The following is a 21,247-nucleotide window of genomic DNA, read 5'->3' as shown; positions in this document are numbered from 1 at the left end:
CCATTGCCTACTCCAGGGCATCTTCTTGACCAGAGCGTACAGAATCAGTAAATCTGTGTGGTACTGACTTAGCTGAACAAGAACCACATGGGAGATCCCTGGTGCTGTCCTAGGTCCTCACTCAGCTTTGGCTCTACTCTGATCTCTGTCCATCTTCTATTTGGATTTTCTGTCCCCTGTATCACTGGGGTCTGTACAAGTAACCAATGGCACAGGATAATTCTATAACTGAGGGGAGTTCCAGAAAGGAGCAATTTATATAAATGTGTGAAGCTGTGCAGAATCTGAGCTATCACAGTGGGACTGTGTTATCCCATGGCCCCAACAGGTGAAATATGGTTCCAGGACCTGGAGAGAGCATCACTTGACAGGAGCTGTCACCTTGGTGTGAGAAAGGTGGCCAGCACTTAACCCAATACCCTGACTTCATTGTCTCCTCCTTCTGATCTCTTGCCACGTGGCAGCCAGAGGGCTGGGGAGAGGCCACTGATGAAGCCCACACAGGTCGGCCTCCCGGCTGTGAACAGGTAGAGCAGGAGGCTGAGTGGAGGTGAACGGGCTCAGAGAAGACACCTAGCACATCACCCAGCCACAAGAAGTCTCACCCATGACCCCTCTTCAGAGTCCACACTCTGGGAAATAAGGGCAAGAATTCACGTAGACCTAGCCTCGGCGAGCATCCTTAGACGTGTTACTTGAGAGTTACTGTCTCAGAGCCTCAGTTTCCTCCTCCATCAAGTGTCACATAGGTTAAGTGTGAGGACTCTATGAGAATATGTGCTTAAAATGCCCAGGACAGTGGCTGGCACACAATGGGTATTCACAATTCATCGATTATTCCACATATGGCTTATTCCCCTCTTTCCTTTCTTTCATTATAAATCATTCTGCAATGAGTATTTCTGTGCAGATTTTTTCCCCTCTCTATTTTGGACTTTATCGTTCTGTGTAGCGGATTTTATTCTAAAGAGAGAGCTGTACAATTGGACTTGCACAACTTGGAGAGTTGTACAACAGGAATGCACACAAGCATCTGTAACACCGCATCCTCCCTCCATTTCCCCACCCCCCACTTTATAAGACAAGGCGATGACCTCATCGGAATTAAGCATGTTGGTAAGTCCAGGGGCTTCCCTGGGGGTCCAGTCTTTAAGACTTCTTCCATTGCATGCAGGTTCTATTCTTGACGAGGGAGCCAACATCCTACCTGCCTTGGGGCTGAAAAGCCAAACGTAAAACAGCAATATTGTAGAAAATTCAATGAAGACTTTAAAAAGTGTCCACCTCAAAAAAAAATTATATAAAAGGGATCATGTTGGTCAGTCTAAGTGGGAATCTAGTCTTTTTTTTTTTGTAAATAAATTAATTTATTTTAATTGGAGGCTAGTCACTTTAAAATATTGTAGTGATTTTTGCATACATTCACTGAATCAGCCATGGGCGTACATGTGTCCCCCATCCTGAGCCCCCCTCCAACTCCCCCCCCCCACCCCCACCATCCCATCCCTCAGGGTCATCCCAGTGCCCTGGCCCTGAGCGCCCTATCTCATGCATCGAACCTGGACTGGCCATCTATTTCACATATGGTAATATACATGTTTCAATGCTATTCTCTCAAACTATCCCACCCTCGCCTTCTCCCACAGAGTCCAAACGTCTGTTCTTTACATCTGTGTCTCTTTTGCTTTCTCGCATATAGTGGTCTTGCCTTGGAAGGGAGTAGGTCACAGCAATCTTATTTCCTTGCTCCTTAGATATCATCAGCTGTTTTTTTTTTTTCCAAAGAAGAAGGGAACTCACCCTAAAATGTTGAGATCCCAGAATTTCAATGTACATGACTGTCCATTTTAATTGGTCTAAGCTTTTTTGCTATCTGTTCAGTTTTTCATGTAAGAAACCATTTGACACACAAAAACTCCATAGACTATAAAGAGAGCTGAGCGCCGAAGAATTGATGCTTTTGAACTGTGGTGTTGGAGAAGGCTCTTGAGAGTCCCTTGGACTGCAAGGAGATCCAACCAGTCCATCCTAGAGGAAATCAGTCCTGAATATTCACTGGAAGGACCGATGCTGAAGCTGAAGTTCCAATAATTTGGCCACCTGATCTGAAGAGCCCACTCATTGGCAAAGACCCTGATGCTGGGAAAGATTGAAGGCAGGAGGAGAAGGAGACGACAGAGAGCATGAGATGGTTGGATGGCATCACCAACTCAATGGACGTGAGTTTGAGTAAACTCCAGGAGTTGGCAATGGATGGGGAGGCCTGGCGTGCTGTAGTCCATGGGGTCGCAAAGAATTGGACACGACTGAGCGACTAAACTGAACTGAACTGAAACTCCATAGATCAGTGGGGCAGGCTTTATGTGTATTATATTAACACACAGGGGCAGTTCAGTTCAGTGGTTCAACCAAAATATCACAGTTGCTGAATAACAGTGTTTGGCCTAGTACTCACTTCTATTTCCCCTGCTCTGCGCTAGGGCCAGCATTAAAATGGTCAGAAATTATTCACCTATGCCTAATAAATATAGAATTAAGTGAGTTTACCCAGCACTGAAAAATCTGGCTTCTACTTAACTTCAGGGAGCCCATAAATCATCTGTAAACTGGCTATTCTTCCCTCCGAGGGCCCGTTGTATATGCAAAGTACATTTCATTAGGTTCTCTAAAGCCCTATTTATTTCACGGCTTTCTACCAGTCTTAATATCTCCTGGCTAATGGCCTTGGTGCTGTGGTAATAGACATCACAAAATGCAGAGTGATAGAAAGAGGTAGATAAGGACACCGGTTTATGGGCAATAAGTTAGACATTAGAACTGTACTTTCTCTACTTTTTGGAAGTTCATTTCTTCCCTTGACTCATCTCTTAAATGTTTTTTCCCCATTTTAAGGCCAGTGTGTTTGGATGGTTTGGAGCAGATGGATTTCGATAACAGGCTTATTTCTCTAAAATAGCATTTTCCCTTTAGAACCATGTGCTTTGAAGGGTCATTATCAACATGTAAGTTGAAATTTCCAGTGAAGTGAAGAATGAAAGTCACTCAGTCATGTCTGACTCTTTGTGACCCCGTGGAGTATACAGTCCATGGGATTCTCCAGGCCAGAATACTGGAGAAAGGGTAGCCTTTCCCTTCTCCAGGGGATCTTCCCAATCCAGGGATTGAACCCAAAGGAGTCTCCTGTGTTGTCGGCAGATTTTTTACCAGCTGAGCCACAAGGGAAGCCCCAAAATATTGGAGTGGGTAGCCTATCCCTTCTCCAGCAGATCTTCCCAACCCAGGAATCAAACAGGTGTCTCCTGAATTGCAGGCAAATTCTTTACCAACTGAGCTATCAGGGAAGCCCTGGTAACAACCTAGGGCAAAGGTGGTTACAGCTTATGTAGAACTCAGTAAAGGAGACATTGGGGAATTCACTCTTAAATAATGAGCTTCAATGTACTTATCTGTTTTATTCTCTCTCGTTCTCCCTTGCTTCCCTGCCAGTCACTTCTCCTTTACACCCCTCCATCCTCTGCTTCAATTTTATTTGACTATTAAAAAAGTTAAAATTTTTTTTTTTTATATTAGATCCTTGTTGATTATCTATTTTAAACATTATTGGTCCAAATTGCAGGTAAATGCAATAGCCTCTATTTTTATTTGATTATTTAACTATTTGATTAATTAACACACATTTTTTTTCCCCTGCCCAAGCTCTGCAATTAAATATTTCTCCAAGAAAACTTAGTGTGTGTGTGTACAGGCTTCCCTCATGGCTCAGACAGTAAACAATCTTCCTGCAATGCAGGAGACTCAGGTTTGATCCCTGGGTTGGGAAGATCCCCTGGAGAAGGGAATGGCTACCCACTCCAGTATTCTTGCCTGGAGAAATCCATAGACAGAGGCGCCTGGCGGGCTACAGTCCATGGGGTCACAAAGAGCTAGAAATGACTGAGCGATTAACACACACAAAAACGGACACACACACACGTGTGTGTTTATATATGTGTAACACACATTTTTGAATTAATAAAGAACATTTGTGTATCAACCCTCAAGCTTAAGGAACATATGATTTCTTTAGAGGGCAGCTGCCACTTGCCTTCCACTTGTGTTAATCATTCCATGAAGTTTCTTGACAACAGGGTCACCTACATAAAATTCCCAAAGATTTAATGTTTAGCTTTTCCTGTTTGTGGCTTTTAGTGAACAGAATTACACTTAATACATTCTTCTGCAACTTGTTTCTCTCTCTTGTCATTCTATCCACAATCACGCACATGTAGTTTATTTCTTGTCACTGCTGTGTAGATTGCAGAGTATGGCCACCATATACTGTGATGGTTGATGGACAAGTGGGTGAGTTTCCATTTTTTGCTATGATGACAATACTGTGAAGGACATGCTTGAAGGTGTGCCCTGGCGCATAGGTGTGATTTCTGTCCAGTGGGGATTCCTAATATTTTTTACTTCATGAAAATGATAATACTATTAGTAGAGCACAGGGGATAAACTAGAGGAAACTGATACTGCGTTCATGAATTTTATGTATGTTACAGAAATATGATAGGAAAAAATAAAATCAAAAGAAGTATTTTCAAAATTTTAATGAGGAACATGAGCCTGTTTCCTCATGATAAAAATGAGGTATGATAAAAGTAAATACCATTTCTTTTTATCAGGCTTTATACCTGAAGTGGTTATGTATCTTTTGTCATGAAATTTTCTAAGGGCAGTCTCTTCAAATTCTTGATGGGCACTCCATATAAGAAACTGCACACGTAGATGATATAAAATTAACATTATATTGTTCAGCTCTAAAATTTTACAGCAATGACAGGATCTAGTAACTCTCTTATTAGTTCAATTGCTTGTCATGATGCAAATAAATTTTAAATCTTATTAGCAGTTTCTTATCAAGTACTTCAAAATAGCAGTGAACTCTAGTTTTAATGTATGTGGAGGTTCAGGATGAATGCACCAGCTAGGGTTCATGTGCAGCTCTTTCTGGGCTGGCTTGGGTGCTACTGAGAAGGCACAGTGAATGGAAAACGACCTGAATATGTGATGGCTGCAAGGAATGGTCGGAGGTATGCAGCCAACACTGCACCTACTGGTGCACAGTGGGACTTCACCCCAGCCAGCCTTCCTTACTCCAGTCTCTGGCAGCCAGTGGTCAAGTATTGGCCATGTGCTGTTGGATGGTGGCCTTGAGGCACAGATCCTGTGTCCTTGGTGACATCTTTGTCCTTTCTAAGCACTTCCTAGTGGAGGAGCGATCACAGATATCACTCATCTGCTCTTGTGTTGCATCTAGAAGAATCTTTCAAAATGAAACTGAAGCATGATGCTGGTTGGGGCTGAGTTGGAGTGGGAAAGTTGATGGCTACCTAGGCCTCATCTGGTCACCCCAGGATCTCAGGGTATCAGAATCTTACAGTGCATCCACTGGGAAGCTCTTTTCAACCACAAGCAACTGCTAATAGAGTTACTAAGGAGGGAAGAATGTGCATGCTCGACTTTACTGTTCAGTGCCCAAAACAGCTCCCAAATGGCCATACCAAAATGCTCTTCCACCAGGAATGGGATAGAAGTCCCATTGTTCCATAATTTTACCAACACGTGATGTTGTCTACTTTTTAGTTTTTTGCTTCTTTGTTATGTGTGAAATGGTAACTTGTGGGTTTTATTTGCACTTACTTGATGAAAATTTCCCTCAACCAAAGAGATTACGCATGTTATGTTTTTGGACTATTTTTTGGTTCTCTTCTGTGAAATACATTTTTTAAATTTTTTGTTTGGTTGTTCATCTTTAAAAATTTTTTGATTTGTGGGGAATAGTTATATTCAGGAGATACAAAGCCTTTATTGGTTTGTTTCAAAAATCTTCACCTAGATTAAAGATTTTCTCTTATTATTATTATTTATTAGCTTTTCCCTTCTTTATTGAGTCTTTTTTGATGAACAAAATTATAAAATTATAGATAATGAAATTTATCAATATTTTCTTTTAAGGTCTGCAATTCTTGTGTTTTGTTAAAAAATACTTCTTTACCCCCAAACTGTATATATATTCCTTCATATTGCTTTTAAAAGCTTTATAGCTTGATTCTTTACATTTGAATCTTCATTTTTCTAGAAGTGAATTTTGACAAGGGATCAAATATTATATTAGCATTTATGAATAGCCATCATCATGATAGAATTTATTAAATAGTTTATCAACTCCCCAGTCATCTGCAATGACTATTCTGTGACAATGAAGTTTCTATTTTGTGTGTGTGTGTGTCTGTTCATAGGCTATTTTCTTCCTCTTATTAGTTTTCTTGTTTTTTTTTTTTTGGTTGCTGTTGTTAGTTTCTGCACTAACATGCTTGCTTAATTTCTGTACTTTATAACAGTTCTTGATATCCAACACTCGAAGTCCCATAACTTTGTACTATACCCTCATCAAATTTAGAATCAGTTAATCAAGTAAAAGGAAAAAAAAGTTATTAGGATTTTTAGTGAAATAACATTAAAACAACAGATCAAATTTGGGGAGAATTAACATCTGTAAGATATTGAGTCTTAGAATATTTTATGGTTCACATTTATTTAGACTTTCTTTAATGTCTTTCCATTAAGTTTTATAATACCAGTAAATGGCATACACATTTTTGTTAATTATTGTGTACATTACATTTTATAATGCTACTGTAAATATCTCATTAGAATGATATTTTCTCATTTGTTTTTACTGGAAAAAATTGATTCGCTCTTTTTCTTTGTCTTTCAGACTCTTTTTGTTTATAATTCTGACTGAATTCTTAACCTTTCCACAATCAGAATGGTTTAATTTTAGTATATCACATGTGAATAACAAATCTTTGTCCTATTTTTGGGAGGATAAAGAATAAGATGCTTTTTCTTCGGTAAGTGACTGCATTAAGTCCCTTCCAAATCATTATGGTGAAGCCATAACACCTCCCTCCATCCATGGGACTGCACTGGAGACCGGACTTTTAAGAAGGTAGTTAAGGTTAAACGGGTCTTTCCAGACGCTGCAGTGGTAAAGAAGCTGCCTGCAATGCAGGAGATGTGGGTTCAATCTCTGGGTTGGGAAGATACTCTGGAGGAGAAAAGGGCAACCCACTCCAGTATATCTTGCCTGGAAAATTCATTGGATGGAGGAGCCTGGTGGGCTCTACAAGGGACTACCCCTTTTAGTCCATATAGTCGCAAAGAGTCAGACGTGACTGAGCACACGCACACATAAGGTTAAACTAGGTCAGAAGGGTGAGGTCCAAATTCCAACAGGATTGGTGACCTTATAAGAGGAAGATCAGCCTCTCTGCCTCTCTGTCTCCGAACGAAGGTACCAAGGAAAGGCCACGTGAGCACACAGCGAGAAGGGGGCCATCTTCCAGGCAGCAGGAGTGTTCTCACCAGAACTGACCGTGCTAGCACCCAGACCTCAGACTTCCAGCCTCCAGAATTGTAAGAAGTAAATTTCTACCGCTTAAGCCACTTAGACAATGGCAGAGGTTCCCACATTTTTGGGACCAGGCACTGGTTTGGTGGAAGACAGTTTTTCCACGGACCGGGGTTGGGAAGTGTGGGGATGGTTTGCGGGCAACAGGAGCAATGGGGAGCAGAGATGAAGCCTGGCTAGCTCTCTCCTACTGATCACCTCCTGCTTTGTGCTGGGTCCTTACAGGTGGCCGAGAGGCCTGGGGGTTGGGAACCCCTGGTCTACGGTATTTTATTATGGCACCCAGAGTTCACTAAGACACTGATATATTTGTATTTATTTTTCTAACTTGATTGTGCACTTGCAAATTGTCCTTTTATGTTTCATTTTTTTCAATCTTAAGTTTATTATGATTGATAATTTTTTTTTGATAAATTATTTTTTTATCTTTCCATTTTTTCCTCTACTAATTAGGCAGTTGTATGCTCTATGACTAATTTTAGGAGTCAACTAGCTTTTTTAACACAAATGTAAACAAAATCAAAATTTTGTATCTTTACTATACCTTAGAACAACATAAAAAATATGTTACACTTTAATTCTGATTATTTCTCATCTAACTCCTTGCCAGAGCTGCCTTGTTGTCTTACTTCTATCTCACCAACCTCTACTCTGCTTCTCTGCTTTCCCCTTCCTCCTCCTCTCCTTTATTTTTCTTCTTTTCATTCTCTCCTTCTTGTTCCTCCTCCTCTTTGTTTGCTATTATATAAATAATTGTATGATGAGCATTCCTATAGAGACATCATTTGTCTACAGCTCTAATGTTCCTGTACTATAGATTTCTAGTAGAATTATTGGGTAAAAAAGTAGAGACACTTTCAGGGATTTTAATTGTACTGATAAATGGCCTTTCAGAAAGCTTAACACTTGTACATTCTGACTAACTGTGAATGAAATGTCTCATTTCACCGGACCTAGACCATCCCTGAATGCTATTGGTTTAAAAATCATTTCTACTTTATAGTGAATAAGCCTTTCTATCTGTATCTGTGTTTATAGAACTGTGGGTTTATTCAACATTGTTTTGCTCACATAGTTTGGGGGATTTCAGATTCCTCTTCTCTGAGTTGTTCTTTCAATCCTTTGGCTATTTTACTTTTGTGATCTTACCAGTATATATAACTTCCTGTACATTCAAGCTTGTTTTCTGTAGGCTTATATTCTTAACATCTACTTGTATGGTGTAGTAAATTGCTTAACTAAACAATTTGCTTATCTAACCATTCAACAAAATTTCCTGAGTACCTCCTATATGCCAGTCAAGGATTCTGTGAGAAAATCTTGAATAGTAATAGGATAGCTACTTCCTCAAACATCTTTTAGTACAATAAGATTTTCACATTATAGGGTTTTTATTTTTTTAAGTATATCCTACCTGACTAAATTGGAACCTGGGAATTCATCTTGCATGTGACGTTTTCAAGTGGGAACCTGATTCTAATAATAAATATAATGTGTTGGGTACATTGTAAATACCACACTGCTCACTTAAAATATGTTACTTAGTTTAACTTTATAACATTACGGAAACATAAGAATTATCCTCATTTTATAGATGAGAAAAATGAAACTTAGAAAAGCTTAGCAAGTGGGCTGAGATCACAGAGGAAGTGGGGCTTGAGATCTAGGCTTGGACGCGTGTCTGTCCACCCAGAAAACCCACACTTTCCTATGAGAAGAGGCTGCCTCTGAGAGGCAATCAGTCCTTCCAGGACTTCTGTGCATGTCAAGCTGCAGTCCGGCTCTGTTCCCTCTTTCATGACACTTGGAAGCTTCAGGGACAAAAGTAGGAAACTGCCCTCCTTGGTCAAGTGGTCCCATTAGCAGATGGGTTCATAGGGAAGAGTTTTGGCATGGTCTCCCGGGACAACCTTCTCACATAGCCTTTCCTTCTGTATGAATCACTTCCTAATCCCCTTTTTTCTTAGAGTGAAGAAGATATCATGGAAGTTTAGGGAAGTGAGAAAACAACACAAACCCTGATCCACTGTGTAAGCCCACATCGGAAAATTATCTTTCTGTTTCCATCCTCTCCTGAATAACTTGATTATCTCTTCTTCTGCTTGACACTGGCTGCACGTATCGTGCTTGGAGAGGATCCAGGCTCAGGGAACGTGAGACACGGCACAGATGTAGGCACGGTTTCTCTCACAGACAGGTGTCCCAGGGCCAGAGGTCACACTAGGGGGATTATTCCAGGGTCTTTCATGTGCTATTATTCTTGTCTCTGGTCCAGTTGCTTTTTTCCAGTGGCTGCAAGGACTATGGCTGTGAGTGGTGATTTCGTCTCGTCTGGAATGAAGAGGCCTCTGGAAGCCCATCCACGGGCCACTGTTACACTGCAGTCTCGCATTCCTCCATGGAAGGAAGGACTGAAAACTCACCTAACAGCCTGGTCAATTGAGGCATTCAAGCTCCAGCTCTGACCAAGTTCTTCCTGGATGCTAAATCCTTCAGTGGCTCCCCACTTGCTACAGATCAAGTCCAAGTTTCTTATCACAGCATATCAAAACCTTTTGACTTCCCTGGTGGCTCAGATGATAAAGAATCTGCCTGCAATGTAGGAGACCTGGGTTTGATCCCTGGGTTGGGAAGATCTCCTGGGGAAGGGAATGGCAACCCACTCCAGTATTCTTGCCTGGTGAATTCCATGGACAGAGGAGCCTGGTGGGCTACAGTCCATGGGGTCACAAAGAGTTGAACACAACTGAGCAACTAACACACACACACATACACACTCACAAAACCTTTAACATCCAACCACATTTTTCTACCTCATTTCTGTTTGCGTGTCGGCTCCTAGGTGCCACTCAACTTTCTGGACCAGTGAGGGAGCCAGACAAGAACACACATTTTCTCAGTGGAAGGTGATGTGTGCTGTAGCAGTGAGATATAAAGTGCTGTGGTTGCAAAGTGAAGGAAAGGGCGTGGCTTCCTAATGGCTGAAAGGACAAGTTGCAGAAATTGTCACAGATGAACTGTGATTGAATGCTGAGTATGGAAGATGGATAGGAGTTTTTCAGGTGGAGAAAGTGGGAAGGGCAAACCAAATAGTGGAAACTGGAATTGGGAGCAAGCCCAGGTAAGTGGTAAGTAATGTGTTGAGAGGCTCCTATTGGTAGAAAACAGGGAAGGAGGATTTGGGTACAGAAAGACTGCTCAGCTGGATGGTGACCAGGACACAGATAGCCTATATATCATGCTAGGGGTGTGGACTTTATCCCTTAGGATCAAGGCAAACTGGATTTCATTTCACTTCCCATTTCCATTGGTAGCCTCACCCAAACAGAAATCTTGCCCAACTGGTCCTGGTGATTGCTCTAGTTCATCCTAAGGGAATGCTTGGCTCAAATGGACCATAACAGGCCTTTCTTCCACCATGACATGGCATTTCTCTGTCCCACCAACCTCCTGGGAGAGCCTGCTGCTGGCTCGGGCTGTGTATGTGTATGCCACACACTCAGACATCTTCTGTTGTTCAGGAGTTTAATGTCTTAGTTGCCTGTGAGTCAAGATGACAAATGGAAGGGGCCTGGGAGTCAGGGAACATGACAGCAGGCAGGAGCCAGAATTCCTCCGAGCCATCAACAAAGGGCTGCTCTATTCTTGGTCAACTATTCTGTGCCTAATTCATTATCTGAACCTCACAAAACTGACAGCCTTCAGAGTTTCACTTCCTTTACCTGTCTGGATGGTTGTGTTTTGACTTCAAAGCTGCCTTCAACCTGAGAACTGGATGGAGCAATCCTCGGGGAGTGATTGCAGCCTGCGGCTTCGTTTCCCTTGCCCCTGGCTGGGGCGTCTTCGAGCCAATAGAAATTTCACTGTCTTTGTGCGGAAAGCTTTCCCCTGACTGCTGTTTGCTTTGGAGCACACCACCAGTTCTTCATGGCTACCTCGGTGCAAGTCTTTCAAAGGACACCCTGTGTTTTTAAAAGTTTTAATGACAATGTGGCAAAGTTGAAAGAGCCCGGGATTAGAAATCAGGAAAAGGAAGAAAGATAAAGGAAAAAGATAAATCTAACCCTCGTTTCAGGCCTACTGTTCTCCTGACAAGCCGTGTATTACAGAGCAGGTCTCAACCCCTTACTGGTTCTTAGTGAAAATGAGTTAGTCCTGAGGATACTGAATTCATGGGATTTTGATGAATATTAAAGGATATTACATAGTGATAATGACTTCTAAATTGCAAAGCATTTTTCAAGTTTTATCACCATTCACTCTTATTTTAATTTTTATGGAAATCACAAAAATCATAATGACTTTTATTTTTCTTCTCCAGAAAGTGTATCTCAACCACCTTACTCCTCATGGTATATTCTTTCTTTTGGCTGATGAAAAGATAAACCTGTACCCTTTGGAACAAAAATAATGCTTCTTTTGTTTTTTTCAATATTTGTATATTTCATGCCTAAAATGAGACCCCGGCAGGTATCCAGTATGTCTTTATTTTCCTTTCTGCTTGGCACAGCACTGAGCATGGAGTAGATATTCATATTATGGAGTTACACTGAATTTCCATTTATGCCCTTATTTGAACTAATAAAGAACATATATTGAGTTGGCCAAAAATTTTGCTCGGGGTTTTCCTGAGAAAAAATTTTCTTGAGAAAATTCATTAATTGGGGTCATGTTTATTCTACTATTATCAACTTACATAATACATTTGTTTAAACTCAGGGTTCAGTAGTTTAAGTTGGTCATTAATGCGTCTCAGTGAATATGGTTGTTTACAGCACTTTGCAAGAATATGTGAGTTTTTTCCATTCTAAGGAAACCACAGGATGATAATCAAGCAAAAAGAAGTTTCTCTAGAGCCATGGATCAATGGAATGGACTGGTAGTTCCCAGCCTTAACCATGGAATCCTCCACATCGTCCAGCCTCCCTTACCAGGGAGGGCAGCCCTGTGACAAGTTCTGGCCGAATGATCTCCGGCCCCAGAAATGTTCTACGCCATGTCCAGACCTGGCTTAAAACCTCTTGGGGGATCTTTCATACTTTCTTTTATTAGTCATTGCTTGATTGAAGGGTATTCAGTAGAAGATGCCAAGAAGTAGTTTTTTCTGTAAGAAACCAGAAAGTAAATATTTTAGGCTTTGCTGGCTATATGATGTCTGTATCAATTACTCAGCACTACCACTGCAGTGTGAAATCAGCCATGAGTGCTATGTAAGCAAATGAATTTGACTGTGTTCCAATAAAGCTTTATTTATAAAACAGGCAGGGGCTGGATTGGGTCCATAGACTATAGTTCGCTGACCTCTGACTTGGAGGATGATGGCATCACAGGATGCAGGGGCTTGGAATCCCCAAGTTACAGCATCTAAGTCTTCCATCCAGATACCTAATTGGACTATGATGTGAATGAGAAATAACCTTGACTTTGTTAAGTTGCTGAGATATTTGAAATGTTTGTAAAAGCAACTGATGTTGATTTTGATGTTGATCTGACTAATGCCAGATCCTTCTAGGACTCTGTATCCTTTTTTGTTTTTTTTTTTAAATGTCCTAATTTAATCAATTACAATCCTGACAATTTTTCTTCATATTATTTTCTGTATCTTCTTCTATATCCCTACCGCCAGTGGTCAAGTACAGATCCTTGTCACTTATCATCAGCATGACTGCAGCAGCCTCTGGACTGCTCTATTGTCTCTTCAGCTCATCTTCGATAGCAGAGAGAGAAAGGGCAGGAGAGGTGTTTCAAACACAGAAGGTAAGACCAGTCCTCTCTCTGAGTCTCAACTCAATGATGCTATCCTTTGAAACATCCTCTGTTTGAGCCATGATGTCAGATGGGTTAAAATACAGCTTTGGGTCAGAAGAAGCTTGTTAAATAGTAACGCCGCCACATCCAGCTGTAACTTGACTCTGCATCTGCTTTTCTATTTGTTCATTGAGGATAACGGGTTTTTCCTGACCCATCTGCTGGGGGATGAAAGGTGATTGCAAAACCAGTGGATGGGAGTGGGGCTGTCCTCTTGTGTTGTTCTTTGCTATTGTGACATTTAGCACTTCTTTCTCAGGTGGCATTTGGTGCATAAAGGTCAAGGATGCTTCTCAACATCCTACAAGGAACAGTCTCTCCTAACAGGAAATTATCTGGCCCCAGATATCAGTAGGGCCTAGGCTGAGAAACTCTGTTCTAAGGGATCTGTGTGAGGTTATGAAAATTCACCACCCAAAGGGTATTATTTGCCAATCATGAGTTGTAAACTATTTCTGACTTTGAGGACCTTTAAAAAGGGTGCGAAGGCTCTGCTTTTTCACAGCCATTCCCACTTCTTTGTTATAATCCATCTTGTTGCAACTGGAAGCCCTGAAGGCATTTGAATGTGTTACTCCTGGTATACTGTCATTCCTCCAGTGGAAGGGTAACTTACCCAAGGGCAGACACAACTTCTTTTGTTGTTGTTTTTTGCCAAATTAGTACTAGTTTAACTGAAGCAACTGTGATTCCTTAAGAGATCATGTCCTACTCAATCATGTCAAGGTGTTGGCTCAGAGTTCACCTCCTTCCCAATGTTCTCAGTGGAACTGATTTTTCTTTGACATTCTTTGGGTTTAATATTTTTTTTCTCTCTAAAGCTTTGTAATTAACACCACACAGCAAAAGTGCATGCAAATTTTTTTAATAGAAATGAAAATTAAATGCCTTGACGATTATTTCTGGGATCCAGATGACAACTAAAAGAAACTACTTACTACAGGACCAAAGGCTCTAGATCAAATCCGGGTAATGAGAAGAAAGAGTTTCAAACTCAGTCAGAAATGTTAGAACAATATCTTTCTTTGCCTAGGAGAGAGGTTTAAGAGGGAGGGGATATATGTTGATATATATGTTGTATATGGATATATATTGATATATGTGTTGTCCATGGATATATGTTGATATACATGTTGTCTATGGATATATGTTGATGTACATGTTGCCTATGGATATATGTTGATGTACATGTATATATGTTGTCTATGGATATATGTTGATGTACATGTTGTCTATGGGTATATGTTGATGTGCATGTTGTGTATGGATATATGTTGATGTACATGTTGTGTATGGATATATGTTGATGTACATGATGTCTATGGATATATGTTGATGTACATGATGTCTATGGATATATGTTGATGCACATGTTGTGTATGGATATATGTTGATGTACATGATGTCTATGGATATATGTTGATGTACATGTTGTCTATGGATATATGTTGATATATATGTTGTCTATGGATATATGTTGATATATATGTTGTCTATGGATATATGTTGATATATATGTTGTCTATGGATATATGTTGATGTACATATATGTTGATTCACTTTGTTGTACAGAAGGAACTAACACAATATTGTAAAGCAACTATACCTCAATTAAAAAAAATGTCCTAGATGGGAGGCTCTTTATTATGTAATACAAATTTATAACTCTCTTCTGAATCCAGCCCCAATGGCACTCACCAGTGAAATGAGCATTTTTGCATTCTGTGATTGTGCTCCAACCCCCCCAACTCAGAATATTTCTTTCCAGATAAATGAAAGAGTTTAACCTCAGGATATCTCAACTTGGTCCAGTTACACACAGGAGAACTCAGAGTTACAAGCCCTTGACGTAAGAGCATTCTCAGTAAGGACGGTGCTGAGCTGCATTTGGGATCTTGGAGAGGGAAACACAGTTTCTAAGGTATCTGACTTCATTCCTGTTGCATCTTAGGCCTTTGCTGATTTTAATGGTCTGTGGCTGTCATTCTTTTGGGTCAAGCATCAATTGCCTGGTACTTGGTTGGCTCATGTGAGGATGATTAGGAGGACAAAATGTTCCCCAAGACACCATCTATTCCTTCTAACACTGAAATCTAAAATTTCCCCAAAGATCTGGAATTAACTTGTTCTTCTACGTCTTCACCCCATGAGCTGCCTTCAATAGCAATCCTTACCCCATCATGGACCTCCTGGAACTTAATCAGGTTCCAATCAGCCATCATCTTGACCAAGAAGCCCAAGAGAGGCAGAGAATACAGGAAAAAGCCTTATTTATTCAGTTCAGTTGCTCAGTCATGTCTGACTCATTGTGACCCCATGGACTGCAGCACACCAGACTTCCCTATCATCACCAACTCCCGGAGCTTGTTCAAACTTATGCCCATCAAGTCAGTGATGACATTCAACCATCTCATTCTCTGTTGTCCCCTTCTCCTCCTGCCTGCAATCTTTCCCAGCATCAGGGTCTTTTCCAATGAGTTAGCTCTTCGCATCGAGTGGCCAAAGTATTGGAACTTCAGCTTCAGCATCAGTCCTTCCAATGAATATTCAGGACTGATTTCCTTTAGGATTGACTGACTTGACCTCTTTGCAATCCAAGGGACTCTCAAGAGACTTCTCCAACACCACAGTTCAAAAAAGCCCTATTAGGTTGGCAATACTATTTTATTTTTTCAAATTAGGAAATTGAAGCTTAAAGAAGAAGTGTCATTGCCCCAGGTCTTAAATTCAACAAGCAAAGTTGCTATACCTAGAGCCTCTATCTGTCTGACTCCAATCCCACCTTTCAGTCCACTGCCCTCAGTATCCTGAAAGGGGCAATCCAAAAGCTCAAGGCCATGGAGCCAAGTCTGGGATAAGTCAGGGATGCTTCAGATATTACAGGCTGGCTACCAGGTTCAGGTGAAGAGCTTCTGTATAGGTGGATTTATGTTTTAATGGCCCTGAGTCATCCTTCAAGAAGGAGAGCTAAAAAGACTGAGCAAGGCCCCAGTTAAGGCAGAAAGAACAAGAAGATGAAGAGTAGGAAATGCATCAGAAGGAAGAGGAAATGTGTCAAAGTAAACTCCTTCAGGTAAAAGCAGTAGAAAAGTCAATGGATTCATTTTGGGAGTTTGGGTGAATGTAGGCTAGTTTCGAACAAGTGTCTGGCACACGGAATTTTGTCTCCCAGCTTGCTAGTAATTGGAGGCTTACTATTGTATATACACCTAATTGTGTTTGCTGTGTTAAAAATTGCTATCAAAAGGAAAGTGAAAGTGTTAGTTGCCTACTCATGTCTGACTCTTTGCAACCCCATGGACTGTAGCCCACTAGCTTACCCTGTCCATGGGGTTCTCCAGGCAGGAATACTGGAGTGGGTTGCTGTTGCCTTCTTTAGGGGATCTTCCTGACCCAGGGACTGAACTAGAATTTCTTGTATCTCCTGCACTGCAGGCAGATTCTTTGCCTTCTGAGCACCAGGGAAGCCCCAGAATTACTATGCATAATCTTCAGTTCAGTTCAGGTCAGTTGCTCAGTCATGTCTGACTCTTTGCAACCCCATGAATTGCAGCACGCCAGGCCTCCCTGTCCATCACCAACTCCTGGAGTTTACTCAAACTCATGCCCATCGAGTCGGTGATGCCATCCAGCCATCTCATCCTCTGTCGCCCCCTTCTCCTCCTGCCCCCAATCCCTCCCAGCATCAGGGTCTTTTCCAATGAGTCAACACTTCACATGAAGTAGCCAAAGTACTGGAGTTTCAGCTTCAGCATCAGTCTTTCCAATAAACACCCAGGACTGATCTCCTTTAGGATGGACTGATTGGATCTCCTTGCAGTCCAAGGGACTCTCAAGAGTCTTCTCCAACACCACAGTTTAAAAGCAGCAATTTTTCAGCACTCAGCTTTCTTCACAACCCAACCCTCACATCCATACATGACCACTGGAAAAACCATAGCCTTGACCAGACAGACCTTTGTTGGCAAAGTAATGTCTCTGCTTTTTAATATGCTATCTAGGTTGGTCATAACTTTCCTTTCAAGGAGTAAGCCTCTTTTAATTTCATGGCTGCAATCACCATTTGCAGTGATTTTGGAGCCCAAAAAATTAAAGTCTGACACTGCTTCCACTGTTTCCCCATCTATTTGTCATGATGTGATGGGACCAGATGGCATGATCTTAGTTTTCTGAATGTTGAGCTTTAAGCCAACTTTTTCACTCTCCTCTTTCACTTTCATCAAGAAGCTTTTTAGTTCCTCTTCACTCTCTGCCATAAGGGTGGTGTCATCTGCATATCTGAGGTTATTGATATTTCTCCCCCGGCAATCTTGATTCCAGCCTGTGCTTCTTCCAGCCCAGCGTTTCTCATGATGTATTCTGCATATAAGTTAAATAAGCAGGGTGACAATATACAGCCTTGACGCACTCCTTTTCCTGTTTGGAACCTGTCTGTTGGTCCATGTCCAGTTCTAACTGTTGCTTCCTGACCTGCATACAGGTTTCTCAAGAGGCAGGTCAGATGGTCTGGTATTCCCATCTCTTTCAGAATCCACAGTTGATTGTGATCCACACAGTCGAAGGCTTTGGCATAGTCAATAAAGCAGAAATAGATGTTTTTTCTGAAACTCTCTTGCTTTTTCAATGATTCAGCGGATGTTGGCAATTTGATCTCTGGTTCCTCTGCCTTTTCTAAAACCAGCTTGAACATCTGGAAGTTCTCGGTTCACGAACTGCTGAAGCCTGGCTTGGAGAATTTTGAGCATTACTTTACTAGCGGTTGAGATGAGTGAAATTGTGCAGTAGTTTGAGCATTCTTTGGGATTGCCTTTCTTAGGGATTGGAATGAAAACTGACCTTTTCCAGTCCTGTGGCCACTGCTGAGTTTTCCAAATTTGCTGGCATATTGACTGCAACACTTTTACAGCATCATCTTTCAGGATTTGAAATAACTCAACTGGAATTCCATCACATCCACTAGCTTTGTTTGTAGTGATGCTTTCTAAGGTCCACTTGACTTCACATTCCAGGACGTCTGGCTTTAGGTCAGTGATCACACCATTGTGATTATCTGGGTCGTGAAGATCTTTTTTGTACAGTTCTTCTGTGTATTCTTGCCACCTCTTCTTAATATCTTCTGCTTCTGTTAGGTCCATACCATTTCTGTCCTTTATCGAACCCATCTTTGCCTGAAATGTTCCCCTGGTATCTCTGATTTTCTTGAAGAGATCTCTAGTCTTTCCCATTCTGTTGTTTTCCTCTATTTCTTTGCATTGATCGCTGAGGAAGGCTTTCTTATCTCCCCTGGCTATTCTTTGGAACTCTGCATTCAAATGGGAATATCTATCATTTTCTCCTTTGCTTTTCACGTCTCTTCTTTTCACAGCTATTTGTAAGGCCGCCTCAGACAACCATTTTGCCTTTTTGCATTTCTTTTCCATGGAGAAGGTCTTGATCCCTGTCCCCTGTACAATGTCACGAACCTCTGTCCATAGTTCATCAGGCACTCTATCAGATCTAGTCCCTTAAATCTATTTTTCACTTCCACTGTATAGTCATAAGGGATTTGATTTAGGTCATACATGAATGGTCTAGTGGTTTTCCCTGCTTTCTTCAGTTTAAGTCTGAATTTGGCAATAAGGAGATCATGATCTGACAGTCAGCTCCTGGTCTTGTTTTTGCTGACTGTATAGAGCTTCTCCATCTTTGGCTGCAAAGAATACAATCAATCTAATTTCGGTGTTGACCATCCGGTGATGTCCATGTGTAGAGTCTTCTCTTGTTATTTCTAACCAATGCTTAGTCCTTTTACAACCTGATCATTTCCAGCCTTACTGAAAAACTGAAAAAAGATCCCAGGAAGCAAAATTGATTGTCACCACTTCTAGGAACTTGGGAAAGTTACTTCTCACCTCTGTTCTTCTCTTGTTTCCCAGCTTTTATAAATAAATTGGATAATTATATATATATATATTTTTACTGTACAAACCTAGACACTTTTGTCAGTGAAATAGGAAAGTCTTAATGATTATTCCAGGACACTTGGTCTCCCTTTGATAAACAATTCTTGTGAACATCTAGTATCAGGCGCTATCTGATTAGAAGGAGCACAATTAGAATTAAGGGAACAGTTTTTAGGGGCAGATATATGGAGTATTGTGAAAAGTGACAGTGGACAGACTAGCAGTGTGAACATGATAGAAACACTAAAATAACAGACGCAGGCACACAGCTGATGGGAGCCTTTAAGAAAATGTAGCTGTACACTATTAAAATAGAGCAAAAAATTCGTGTTTTCAACAATGCATCACTAAGATAAGGTAAATTTGTGACTATATCTTCTCCTTAAAGCAGCAAGGAAGTGTTTTGTACAACTGAGAAGGATTTTAAAATGTTTACAAATGCAATTAACTTTATACCTTAGAGATTTGAGAAAAGAACAAAATTCAAGCCAAGGAAGTTACTTACTCCAAGGGTATAACCAGCTTTCAGTGTAATGCAGTGAACTTAATTAATGCCTGTTGACTAATGTTAATACAGTTATATGACCAGGACTATAATTTATGATTTAGTCTTTTCAGTTGCCAGTTTTATCCAGGTTTGCTTTGTCCTCCACCTTGATGAGTTTAGTCTTTTAGCATTGTAAACTAGCTTTGGCCAACAAAGACAGACACTTTAGGCGACTAAGCTAGATCTGAGATGGATAGGGCTTAGAGCAAAGGTAGACTTGTGGTGTTTGTCTAAGTAGAATTGTCCTTCTAGCACCTGACTCTCCTCTTAATAGTTTTGGTATAATTTTGGTACCCCATCAGCATTCTGGGACTTACTGTAAGGGATTCAATTCAAAGGTTGAGGTGTCACTCTTTCTGCTATGTCTACTCAAACCTTGTATGACTGGAAGGGATCAAATCCCATTCTGTGAATTATAGCCTTTTTTTTCATACCTCCAGGATAATACTCATCTTTCTCATTTTAGTCTCTGTTGGTTTTCCCTGTTTGAACCCGAGTTCCTCAAGGAAGGGTGCAGGTTGGGTGCATTTTTGTACCCTGTGCATCTGCCAGGTTGACATGTGGTTGTGTGTGAATCCTTCCTGCAGTTGACCAGATTTTAATTCTCAACCTCTTATCTTTGACTCCTCCAATATCTGAAACAGCCAGATTCTATGGATTCTGCTCCTGCACCACCCTGGGAATCCAACAGCTTGTTTCTGTTCACACGTGGGAGTCTCTTTACTGGTCTCACTGCTCTCAGACTTGCTTCCTGTGTCCATCCTGCTCTCTGTTTTTGGTGGCAGAATGAAGAGCTTCATCTATACTGCAGTGCAGTCAACATGATTGCAATGTGATCACAGTGATGGTAGCATTGATCACCTGTCCAGGGATTCTTACGGACCAGGTACTGTTCAGACACCCAGCCTGTGCTTACTTACATCATCGGCATCAGCTCTACAAGGCAGGCACTTCTATTTCTTCCATTCCCTCCATTTTAGGAGTGACAATCAACACATAGAATTCCACAGATGTGTCCAGAATCATAGTCAGTGGTGAGACTGGGATTCAGAATCACTTCTTTAAGAAGTTTCTCTTCACTCTTTGATGATTTGGGATCAGGGGGCATTAGTAATCTACTAGAACTCAGTAAAAGATCAAAGAACAGTAGTTATGAAATCTTGGCATTCATTTAAGCTTGAGTTTTGTCCATTTACTCAGAAATGCATTAAAGGAATACTGATTGACATTGCCAAGCAATGTAGTAGCTTCTGGGGGATATACTTTAAATGAAGGTGCTGTCCAAAAGTCTACAAGCAATAAATGCTGGAGAGGGTGTGGAGAAAAGGGAACCCTCTTACACTGTTGGTGGGAATGCAAACTAGTACAGCCACTATGGAGAACAGTGTGGAGATTCCTTAAAAAACTGGAAATAGAACTGCCAGATGACCCAGCAATCCCACTCCTGGGCACACACACCGAGGAAACCAGATCTGAAAGAGACACGTGCACCCC

Source organism: Muntiacus reevesi, chromosome 12, assembly GCF_963930625.1.
Source record: "Muntiacus reevesi chromosome 12, mMunRee1.1, whole genome shotgun sequence".
NCBI lineage: Eukaryota > Metazoa > Chordata > Mammalia > Artiodactyla > Cervidae > Muntiacus > Muntiacus reevesi.
The sequence above is the reverse complement of the archived record's forward strand: the minus strand, read 5'-3'. Positions refer to the sequence as shown.